Source organism: Notolabrus celidotus, chromosome 14 (assembly GCF_009762535.1).
Source record: "Notolabrus celidotus isolate fNotCel1 chromosome 14, fNotCel1.pri, whole genome shotgun sequence".
NCBI lineage: Eukaryota > Metazoa > Chordata > Actinopteri > Labriformes > Labridae > Notolabrus > Notolabrus celidotus.
The window spans coordinates 9,769,002-9,781,892 of record NC_048285.1 but is presented as its reverse complement, the minus strand read 5'-3'; positions in this window follow the sequence as shown (position 1 = coordinate 9,781,892).

Genomic DNA, 12,891 nt, shown 5'->3' with positions numbered 1-12,891 from the left:
GGGCATCTGGCTTGGCTCACTGATAACTCCCCCACAGCCCAGAGAGCTGCCGTGAGTCAGGTGCTCATGCAAACACTACCATGGGAACCAGGAGTATGAGTAGGAAATAAGAGTGATAGAGAGAGAGTGAAAAAAAAAGATAAGCTGCTTTTCTCCTGTGTAAGTTTTGCTAGTTCTGCTTTTTCTTTCAAAAAGCCTTTTCCCTGACTCTCATGTGGATACTGCCTCCAAGTGACGTCAAATTTTCAGTATGATTTCCCTCCTTTACTCCACACTGAGGATTTGGGTTGAAAAATGGGTTTTCTTCTCCAGCTGAAAAGGACAAGTGTCAAAAATAGCTGCAGACCTTAAAAGAAACTGAATGAAAAAATAGAAACAGGCTAATTCACAGCACTTTATGCTAAGTGGTTCTGTGTATGTGTTGCACAGCTCAAAAGGTCAGCCAACTCAGCTGATTTAAAGGCTAACGCGCCATCATTGTTTCCTAACAGGCAGCCAAAGGAACATTTTAGGTTAGCTCAGTATTTGTTTTTGCCATGAACTCAATAAAAAATGACACGACATTTTGCTTTCAGTGTAAACGAGATGCTGAAATGTGAACTTGACACCCGATGATGTTTTATTATCAGGTTTCATGAAGGTTACATCACTGCTGAGCATAATGTGGAGAAATACAGATCTTATTTGAAGCCAAGCTGAACAACAAAACTGTGTGATTAACTTGTTTCCAGACTTCTAAGGAAAACACTACAATAAAAAGGTCACCACAATGACAAAGCAATATATTAACATGATTTTAGCGTTTATATACTGTTAAACATAAAAGCTTGTGCTTCAAAATGACTACATAGAAAACAGCACAGAGAAAACAGAGACACACATTTTACCCTGAGATAATGAATTAAATTACAATCATGTATCTACACCTTTCTCCAGAGGTGACCAGTATAGAGCCACAATACATGCTTACCATTCTTACTGGCCCATTACAAATTAAATGGTAAATGGTATGCACCAGTGCAGCCACAGAGCACTGACAATGATTTATCCACAATCAATAATTCAATGTACAATATTACAACTGGAAACTCTTTTAAATATTCTGCACAACATAATAGGCCGCAGTCCCATGGTGGCCATCTTTGTGTGATGTCATGCTCCGGGTGGGAAACTTATATTGTTATCATGTATTATTACTGTTTCCCAGGCCATAAATTGTATTCATTGATAATCTGACACACTGTTGTAATTTCTCCACTCCCAAATTCACAAGCTGCAACAAAAAGCCCTTATTTTAAGCCAAAAAACAAACAACATCCGACAGTCCATTAGCTAACATCACAGCTAACGTTAGCTTTCAGCCACTTCCTGGTATTACAATCAAAAAGATTGGATGGAAAAACAGAAACAATTATTTTAGAGATGATTTCTTTGGAACTGCTAATGTTTATGTTGGTGTCTATTTCAACATCCCGTAAGCTAGCCAATCAAACAATGTTTAAGCGTTGTTCAGGCAGACTTGGGGTTCTGGCTTAATGATTGACCCTGGTAAGTTGGGACATTCAGCCTGTCACTACAACAATCACATAAGCATTACACCAGAATCTGGTAGCAAGATAAGAAATCTTGCTTGCTTACCGGTGATTTATTTTGAAACAATTTAGCATATGGCAGATGAACTTGCCAAGATTCAGATAAAGAAAGCATATTGGGGCTAATATGCTTGATGTCATATGGAAGACCCCTTTACGTTACTTAAACATGATATTATTAGCTAATTAACGTGATGTGAAAATAGACCGCAACATTAACTATAGTACCTCTAGATTCCTCTATAACATAATCAATTGGCTGTGGCAAACATTTCTCTATTCCCGTGGTATCTGTGATTCTTAATCGTAGTTGTTAACAAGGAAGTAACTGATTGTTAATGTGTGTTCTTATATTAGTTAATAGACAGTCAAATATGTTTATTAACTTAAAATCTGGCCTGATTCTCTTTATCTATTGTCTTGTCACAACTAAAGGGTGCCAAAAAAGTAGGAAAGTATGGATCAGTTACTTTGGTACTTTTCCAACTTTGAGGAAACGCCAACTACTGCGTATGGTATACCGAAACCCACAGCTTGGTGGAAATGCAGCTTTGGTAGCTGCTTATCAATCAGGGAGCGGTGAAATGACCATAATTTGTCAGAATATCAAGGTTCATATGACTTACAACCTGGGATATAGTAAGAACACATGATAAAAATATTTGACTTTGCCAATGTTTGAGGAAGATGGCCGCCGTGTGCAGTGGCGTGACCAGAAATAGGCAAAGTAAACCCATAGACAGATCAGTTTAGCCATTTTAAAGAGTGGTACGCTGAATGCACTGTATATTATATACTGCACTGTGTATGTCTGAGTACTACCTGGTTGATGCTGCATGTCTGCCTTTTAATTGGCAACCAATGACGTGCAATTTTTCACTACCACTGCCACATTTTTCATTGACATTGCCACAACATATGAATGAAAATGGATGAAAAATCATCTTTCACTCCAGGGAAATATTAAGAATTGAATTATTTTAGCATCTATACCTGACAGCAGGGACCACTGCTTCAATAATTTATGCTTCATGGCTTTTCTGTTCATCGATTTTTTTTCTCCATCAGGGTCAAAGGTCTGATGAATAAATAGGCTGTTTTGTCAAATCTAAGGCAAATTCACAACTTTGTTAAAACCTATGGAAGGTAGACCTACCTAAAAAACTATACAATATGCAACAGTCTGTTGGATGGCTTTAACACAAACACATAAAAAACTCAAGGCCAAGGAATGGCAGGAAAGGTGTTGGAGATCAGATGACTGACAGGAAGCTGCTGATTTTCCTGCCAAGATAGGCCCTTTCTAAATGACCTCCAGATATTCTTTGGGATATAAATACCATTGTATATGATTTTCTTTTTGTGTTTGTGTGTATGTGTGTGTGTGCGTGTGCGTGTGTGCGTGCGTGCATGTGTGCGAGTGTGTGTGTGTGTTTGGATGTACTGATTTGTTCTGGCTCTTGTACAGATCTGCAGATTATTTGTATCACTAAGCTATATAAGACATTTATCCCTCTCTACACATGGAGTGCGACTTGACAATCCTGTCCTCGTTCTGTTATGCCAAAGCGGGGGGAGTTTCATCCTGGCACCACTCTGTCTGTCAGTCTGTTGGTACATCTGTCTGCTTGTCCTCCAGGACTGCATGTCTGGAGGCGGCAGTGTGTACTGTTCCTCTATAACACACCACCCAGTATTTTATTTTATTTTGAGTCACTGGAGATGGCAGAAGACCTGTTCATGACCGTGACCTGTATTATGCACCAGCTAACTTTGCATTACAGTGGCATGATAGTGAGGGTATGCTATCTGGTGTGTGTTTGGGGTTAGAGTCATTGGGTTCATGTCAGCTCGGGGGCTAAATAGGACTAATCAAAAATAATGGCATAAATAGAGTTTATCTTTATTTTATCTCTATAATGGTAAATAATCACAACTTAATAATTTGAACAGGCCTACAGAAGAAAGCTCATTGAAGCAGCCCCTGGTGTTGAGGATAGGCCTGCTCGTGGGAAAGTGTTAACCCGGGAAATGTAATCTGATTACATGTAATTTGATTAAATGTATACTTCATTAAGTACATACCTGAACAAGTCCATACTTTAAGCACATACTTGTAAATAACAATTAAGTGGAAAATAGACCACCTGTAGCTCATTGAGTTGACGTGTGACTACAGCAATAGTAAAAGCGAAGTAAGACCTTAGGTGTCACCAGGGGTGGCCCATAAGATTTTAAGGGGGCCCTTGGCATCCCTGGCTACCCCTCTAGATGTGCGCCTTGGAGTAGTAGTTGCAAACATAAATGGATGTCTTCAGCCGAGCTAACTTCAAACCAGTAAGGAGAACAGAGAGATAGAGAGAGAGATAGAGAGAAAAGAGACCCCCCTCTGTTTCTTGCATGGTAAAAAGCAGAACTTTTAAAACTTTGGCAGAAACTGAATTGATGTCAGCAAGAATTACACAAAGTAAGAAACTAATGAGAAAATACAAAAATTCAGCCCGATTGCAAGTAAAGATGGAGATCCTTCTATTTTAATTTGTGTTTCTATTGTCAATGAGAAAAGTGGAAGTATGATCATAGCTGGGTACACTGCTGACCAAGCCCAAGGTAAAGCCAGATTATAGAAAAAAAAATAATGATTTCTGCAAGGAGTAAGAAAACCTTTGACTTTAGCCCCAAACACAAGGTTTAATCAAGCCAGCAGTAACAATGGACTCCCAAGCATTTGATGTTCAGAGTCAGACCCTTCCATCTCCCAAATAGTTATTTAAAATAGCTTATTAGAGCTCACCAGATAAAACAGCTGCAGAGATTCATTAAAAAGAGGGAATCTTATTAGTTTAGCGATACATATAACAATATATTTACATGTGACAACTGTGATGCAAGCAAGGCACATCACAGACAGTCCCTTATGTTTCTTGTCCCTTAATGGCCCACTGGGAGTATTTGTTCTTCAATGAAACTGTTTGCTGACACAGGGGAGTGCTTCACTCATCAGGTCGTGTTGACTGTAAATCCAGACGAAAGCTCAGAGAAGAGTGATGATGGATCTGTCATGCTGCGCGGGATCTTACTGTTATTATTACATACAGATAAATAAAAGTCTGCGTGCGTACTAGCATTGTGAGCTTAAGGGGAACATTAAATAAAATAAATCTTTTCTTCTGTCTCTGCTGGTCTCTCTGAAATAGACTCAGAGCTACTGTGAATAATTGCCCGGCCTTTTCCACTATGATGTGTTTTGGGCTTGTTATGTGCACTTGCATTATAATGTGTTGTCCCTTTTTTTCTCATATCTAATCGACTTTTTGGAGTAAGCTGAAGCCTTTTGTACCTGTCAACCACCTCTCAATGTGGTAATGCCCACCCACATGTTCAAGAGGTCAATTCTCTCTTTTTTTCCCTCTCTCTGTCTGCTTGTAATACAGAGGCTTGAGTAATGACCGTACAGAAAATGTTAAAAATACCGCCAGAAGTGGATGGTTTCATAAAGCCATGTTTTTTTCCGCCTGTCTAAAAGATATTCCAAAGCGAAAACTCTAATTAAGGGAAGAGAGCTCTTAACAACATTCATTCGTAAGCAATGTCATGGTAGTGACACTGTGTATTTTGTACACAGGTTTTATGTTGTTTGGTGACTGACAGTGCAAATGCCATACAACACTTATTTCTTTTACAAAATCAAATTTTGATCCTTCATATGACATGCAACGTAAAATAACTATTACAAAATTGGCAACCAGAGGTCTCATCATATCCCAAAGAGCAGTGATTTCAAAACATGTCCTAAGTTTTATACTTGACAGTAATGAAGCTTCTGTACACTCAGCTTTTTACGCCATAATGTATGCCTCTGTATTTATTTGTCATATTTCTGTCTTACTTCTCCCTCGTGCACCTCGAGAACAAAGCTCTCTCTGTACTATAAGCTCAGTTTCCGCCATCTTAGGCTAACTTCAGAGAGATTCAAGCCTTCTTCTCCCTGAGCGCTGAATGACAGTGATAGATGATGCTGTCATTAGAAGCAGTGAAGCTCATCTACTGGCCCTTTCTGCTGATTTCTATGAACTTCACCCACTTTTTTTAGCCATTCCCATAAAAGGCACAGGCAGTTTAATGACATAGTTACACCTCCTCCCAGCTAGTGTAGTTATGTAGTCTTCTCTTAAACTAAAAGCAACAGTCTGAGCTAAAGTAGATCACTTATTTAATTTGAGAGGAAATAGAGGGGTGGTAAAAGGAAACTAGTCTAAGCCAGACATGATTAAATAAGAGCCAGCGTCTCAGGAGAAATCATCAATTGGCTCAGTTATACGGTGGCCACACATATTTAGTAATTCAGTTTCCTTTGAATTACGTATTACACCTCCCTACAGATTCCTCAAAAGGAGACCATATCTGACACACCTGAATTTATTCCATCCTGTACAAGAGGGAGAAAAAGTGCTACAGTAAGCAGATGAGCGACAGGGCCTTGATTAGCTGCCTCTTTGCTGGCTTCGGGCAATGAAAAGGACCTTGGCGAGAGGCTGACGGCTCTGTGTTTTTATGTGAAACGATCCATATGAGAGAAAAAGAGACAGAGAAAATGAGTGTGAGAGAGAGCAGCAAGCTGGGCAGACAGTATACCTCCTTATCTTGAGGCAGAGAATTGAATAATACTTAAGCCAGTATTGCTTTACATCTTGGTGGCTTCTAAGCGTAATCCTGTGGGCTCAAGATCTAAAAGTGCTCTCATGTAATGGAATGTGCTGCACCCTGTATAACCTGGACCAGGAGCAAGGCAATAATTAATCATGTTTTGGTTGTCTGCAGAATAGCTTTGCCTATGGTGTGATTCTGGGTCATGATAGGAGGTTGACTTTGTGAGGCGTCAAAGAAGCCAGAAGACTCGGGATGCATTTTAAAACATCTTCTAAGTTTTGATAAACTTTGTACTTTAGAGCTCAGATAATTAATTATGTAAAACTTAATTATTTACTAAACTGCATAAAAAAAAATTAAAAAAAATCCTTTAATTTTCATGATTTCCTACCCTTTGGAATAGATGTACAGATTGACATTTCATATTTTGACAGGATGCTTTCATGTTAGAATTGATAATTTGCTTAGACTGGGGCTAGCCAAAAGTAAAGTCAAAGTCAATCTGTCCTTCTTGCACTAAAGAAAATGGCCGCTTACTTTGGCTGCCTGTTTTATTTTTTGATACATCTGTTTTTTTTTTTTCATGTTATGTTCAATAATGAAACAGTATCAAAGAAATGAAATAACCACCACTTCTTTGCACTCCATTAAATGCTGCTGTGCATGTTACGTGCTGAAATTACTTATCTCAGGTTCTGTTCATGACGAAGGTAATTAATTCTGGACTTAATTAATCTTCATGCTAATTACCTAACTTTCTTGAGGAGTCCTGTATCCTCCACGATAAAGGACACCAATTTACTTTCTTTTGGCATTTTTTCAGTCATTTAAATATTTAATGTGTGTAATTGGGTGTTAGGACGTCCTGTGAGGAACTCTTGTTTTCAATTTTAGCGCCTCTGTGGACAAAAAATGTGGACAGCAAATGTGTGAGTCGTGTTTTCTCACCCTGCTGTCCTTAAACAGTCTAATGTAAATCTTTCCCAGAGAAATGTAAAAAAAAAAAAAAAAAAAAAAAAAAAAAGAGGTTGTTTCTGCAGCAATACTGTAACACCTACCTCTCAGCAGTGGTTATGTGCATTTAAAATAACTATAACAAAACTGTCAGTCTCATTGCTTATGGTGTTGTCCGCTCTTGCGAGTTACGTAATGGTATCATCATTATTTTTATTCTGCATCTTAAACAAAAACCATGACTCCAAACATCTCACTGGATCTTTAACATGTTTGTGTAGGCTCTTAGTGTCACGGTTTGGTCTGTTCTCAGTTTTCTTTTAGTGATTTTTGGTTATTCTTGTTTTTCTTCAGGTTTATTTAGTTTCTATTGTCTCTTGTTTCATGTGTTGATTTTCCCCTTGGGTTATACGTTCTCCTTTTTTGTATACCATCATGTTTGTGTATAGTCTAGTGATTTCGGTTTTATTTTGTGGAAAATGATCCCAGTGTGTTAAGTTTAGTTTTACTTCCTGTGTTTTCCCTCCGTTTTGATTGTCCACACCTGTGCCTTGTTGATCTCACCTGTGTCCCCGTACTTGTTACCCAGTGTGTGTGTTTAGTCTCTGTGTATCCTCCCTTATGTGTCTGTTCATTGTTATGTGTTATGTCAAGTCTTACCGTGTCGTCCTGTGTTTGTGTTTCTAGTGGGTTTTTTTGAGGTAAAATTTTGTTGCTCTTTTGTTTATTAAATCCTTTTTATTTCAGTCTGCACATGGGGCCTCTTTCTCATTTTTCCCATCGTGACACAAGTTTTGGTACCACATGAAGTGTATAATGTTCTATCAGTGCCACAGTTTTGCCCCATCTGACTGCAATAACCCACCGGACATTCAAAGCGTAGTGCAGCCAAATGCTTTGAATGTCCGGTGGGGTAGAACGGAAGCTAGGCTATCAACCTCTTCAGACGGGGTCGGCTTTACCGTATAACTTAACTAATTCTAACAAACTAACAACAAACACTATTCTCTGTGTAAGTGAACGCTCTATTTTCAGGTGTGCAGTGCTTAACCCATTCGTCATACATATAATATGAATTTTGTGTCATTCTGAATACCTGATTTAACTTCTGAATATTGAAGGGAGTCAGTATGGTTGTGTCACTGTGGTTGGTGAGTGATGCAGACTGCAGCTGTATGTTATCCACTGGTATCCTCTGACTCCTGAAAAGTCTTAAAGTCCTGCTGTTACCATTGACGACAGCTGTAAGCTCTCTCAGTTTGTGGGCATGGGTTCGCTGTTTACACATTTTTACCACCGAGGAACTTGAAATCTCCCCTGCTGTCCAGTTAGCAGACAAGTTTCTCCCCTCTTCTTTTGGCTGTCTGAGTCTCTTTCTTCCTCTGTACACCCCAGCTCATAAAATTGTCTTTGTGTCCACAGTAAGCATCTTGGCATCATCATATCAGATTCGCTCATTTTTAGTTAAACTGAACTATCCCTTTAAGTGTTTGTTTTTTTCAACATCTGTTGTTATGCTCCTTCAAAGTGACCTGCTAAGACTATGAAAAAATTGCAAATGTGGTTGCTTTTAAACAACACTCAATGCAGAAACCAGTATCTCCCCACAGAGAAGAGGAAAGGGGTAAATGGTTAATTTAGCATGAGAAAAGCAAAGGCCTGGATGTAGTGCATACAGACAAATGTGGTCTGACTTTGTTGTCATATCATTGGATCTGGAGCGGCATGTGTTGGCCAGAGAGGAGCAATGTAACATAAGGGGATTGCCTGATACTGTCACCATAATGGTCACATGTTAATGTAGCTTACCTGTGAAATGCAAAACTATTCAGTGTTAAAAGAATTAGGTTAAGAGGTTATTTTTCATTGAAAGTGTGTGTTTGCTCATGGTGTAGGTTGCGGTGGTAACCTTGGAGCAGCCTGGGTGTTTCCTGAAGCAGCTGGTGCTGCGTATTCCAGAGGGCTGTAGCTTTAAGGAAAAATGTCAGATGACTCAAGATGGGAGAGCAGGGCTTGGCTTATGTTGTTTTCCTACCAGGGAGCAGAACTGCTGATCCTGACAAAGTGGGGATATCAATGAGAAATAGAAAAAACACTGCTCAAACAGCACAAACCCAAACAGCTCATCCTCTGACGAGAAGGCATGATTAGAAGAGCGGAAGTCTGTGAAAGCTCTCAGTTATCCAGGTCATGGTAATTCAAAGTTTAATTCAAAGGCAACTGGACTTGGTTGAGATTCTTAAAGAAGTTTTGCCTCTCATTTAAAACTTAACTGGATTCAACCTAGTTCAGTTGCCTTTGGATTAAACTTCAATTCCAGCTGCAGCCTTGCCCATGCATATCATTGGCAGTGATCTGCTGGTGTATTGAAGGAGTTTCTCAGTGACAGGGCTGCAGGTATGGATGTGATTCTCAATGTTATGCTGAAGGCTTTAGAGCTTGATAGGTTGTCTTGGCTGACACGTCTTTTAGTTTCAGGTTTGGAGGTCTGGGACTGTTCCCGTGGAGGGGATGCTGGCTGCTAATATATAAAACGATCAAGAGGTTGTTGTGGGGCTATTTCACTACTCAGTCTTGGGAAGTGTACTTCAGGGTGCTTGCTGGTTCCATCAACCCTGACCTCAGGCTGGCACTGGGGATGTTTGCAACCAGGTGTGATGTGGTCTGCTGGAAAATGTGGTGCCTTAAACAAACAAATTCAAGAATCATGAGGACTCATATGACATTGCAGACTTTTTTGACAAAGGCATCCCTTTTGCATCATCGGATCTACATTCCTCTACTACTCCTCACTCACACAGACAAGCATGTTCCAGTTTTGAGCCTAATCTAATTTAAATGTATCAATTATTTAAGCCTCTCTTTAAATTTCCAAGTGACTAGTATGGCAGAGTAGCAGATGCCAGTTTGATCTCTGGGTTTTTCTGAAAGTGAAACTGTTGGAACATTTTCCCCCTGGTGTGGTAGCACTGCAGAAGACCTGCTATTAGTAATAGCGGTAAAATATAGTGATACAAAAAACGGTTCAGTTGTAATAGAAATAAAAACTGGTATTGATTAGAGAGTAGTCAGCTCTATCTTTGTGTTGAAAAAAGCTTCAGTCCTTTCTACTATTATATTGCCAGTTGTATACCTTTTTGTCACATGTGTCCATTGCATGTTTACTATATTTGGTTATCCAACTTCAATCCTTTTTCAGTGTCTATCCTGCAAAGCACACGCAGGTCAGTGGAGACGTACTTCATAATTACAAGGTGACACAAATAAAATGAGTGATGATACCCTGACTGACCTCTGAACTCTGAACTCAAATACAGTTCGTATCTTGATGTGCATCATAATTTTGTCCTTCTCCAACCATATCTGAATGTTAACCTCAAGTGAAAGACATGAGCCAAATTCGTAACATTAGTTGAAACCAAAATAAACACATCTTCCCAAATGTCTCCATTACCACAACAAAATCTAAAAACTAGAGCTGTCAGAATTAATGCCTGCTATTTGCACACCCTGGTTAAGCCTCTTCAGCTTCTTCCTGCTGTGGCTGTGATCCAAAATTACGACAGCGCTGCGCTTTTGAATGACACATCTCACTTTGAAAAAAAACCTCCCAGACGGCTGAGCTGACGAGTCAAAAATAATGTGCATTTGTGTCGGATTGAACTGAAATATCACCAATCACCTATACCACCTGCCAGCTAAGCATGCAGGTGCAGCTAATCAGACCGATGTCAGCAGGTAACCCATCACAGAAGCCGACAGAGCTCTATTTTGGAGTGAGCGTAAGGCCTCAGACCTGTAGTTGACTCTGAATCAAAGAAGTTGTTGAAAGTCATATGCTTTTCAATCAATGAGATCATGCATACAGGATCTGTATGAAACAGAAAAGGCAATCAAACGACTCCTGAGAAGTGCAAATGCTGCCGAGTTAATCTAGGATCACTGGATGAGTGAGTAATGACTAATCTCTGAACAAATGGACACCATATTGACAAAACTTAAAAAACATAATTGTTTGATGGCCCACTGAAATCTAACGGAGTGCTTCACAGGCTATAATTATCTTCAGTTCGATGTTGTGGCCAGCAGGAAGCCCAAAGTCAAAGTACCATTGATCACTGTATCCAAAGTGAACAGTCGTAGTCTAGAGCAGTTTTGTATTCAGTACCATGCTGCCATAGTAGTATCCTGGGGGCTGCTTTCTCAACAAGATTCTGAAGGCAAGTTGAGTGGTCTATGTGGAGCTCCAAATGTCACTTTTGATTCCCATTTTGCCACATCTAAACTATCAGTCTTAAACTCTTTTTCTTTTTCTCTCGTTGACACCCTCCCCCTCTTTCCCTCGTCTCTCTTCATCATTTGTATGTGTGTTTCTGGGTGTGTGTGTGTACATAAATGCATGCTTGTGTATTGGTCTAAGAGGACTGGGTTAACCCAGGGGCACAGAAGCGGGAAGGAGCAGCTGGAGATCCACTCTCCCTTGGTTCCTGTCCCAATTAATTAGCATGGACATAGATGTGTGCACAAAAGCACACAAACACATGCACCCACGCACACATGCACACATCTGGCACGTGCACGCATATGCACACATGCACAAAGTAATATTTGCTCTGAGTTTACTACATAGTGTATTGTGCGATTCCTAGGATTCTAAATTTCTGAATCTTTGTAAACGTCAGGACTAAAATGGCCTGTGATGTCACCATAAGGGTAAAAACTCAGACACAAACAGAGTTTTATAAAACCAGATGAATGTGAATAAATGCATGAGGGCAATTCTAAACTCCAAATGTTTTTCGGTCAGCCAAAATGAAAATTTTGTAACATTAATTATTTTGTATTGCTGCCCAAATGATGGGCTTTTGACCACTTGCTTTCTCAAATGAAGAAATATCACAGAAACAGTCTCTTTAATGTCCTGCTGATGTTAAGAGAGTCAGACATGCTTTCTCGTTTATGCCCGCCTGAGCTAGATTTGTCCCAACAGGTCCAAAATGCAGCCTGCAGGCTTATCCAAGTCAAGAAAACATTATATTTATCAATTCTATCTTGGCCTCTTTTCACTGGAAACTGATTAATTTTAGAATCCTTTTAAAAAAAAATGGATCACTGTCAAGGCAAAACCAGGCCTAGCCCTGAGCTACATAACCCAGGGGTACAATTCCTGTGTGTGTTTTGAGGACAGATTACACCCTGAAGCTATGAGGAAGCACATTTCTCACCCACTTTACACAAGGATGTAAAGATTATTTAATGCATGAAAAAGTGACCCACGAGTTAAAGAGATTATTAATGCACACCTGACACTGAAACAGGAGCCATCTGAACATAATTTAATGCTGGGCTGCCAATTTATTCAACAAAATCTTTTATGTATAATGTATTGTTAAGGGATGGTTATGCAAATTAGAACCCTGACAGGGTGACACAAGACCCCTCTGCTTTGCATTGGTGTCCTGTTCACCCTGTACGCAGGGGAATGTCCAGAGGGTTGGCACCGGCCTCCCTTGAAAACCGATCAGCCATCCCAGGTTCCATCTGAAACAGCTGGCTATTTGCCTCGTTGGAGCCAGGACTTCTGCAATAATCAGCTATTTGGGATTCACATGCTGGCACTAGCTTTCTGCGTATTTAAATGTAACACATCTATTTTTGTACACTGTCTTTCTCTATGCTGACATATTTATTGAGT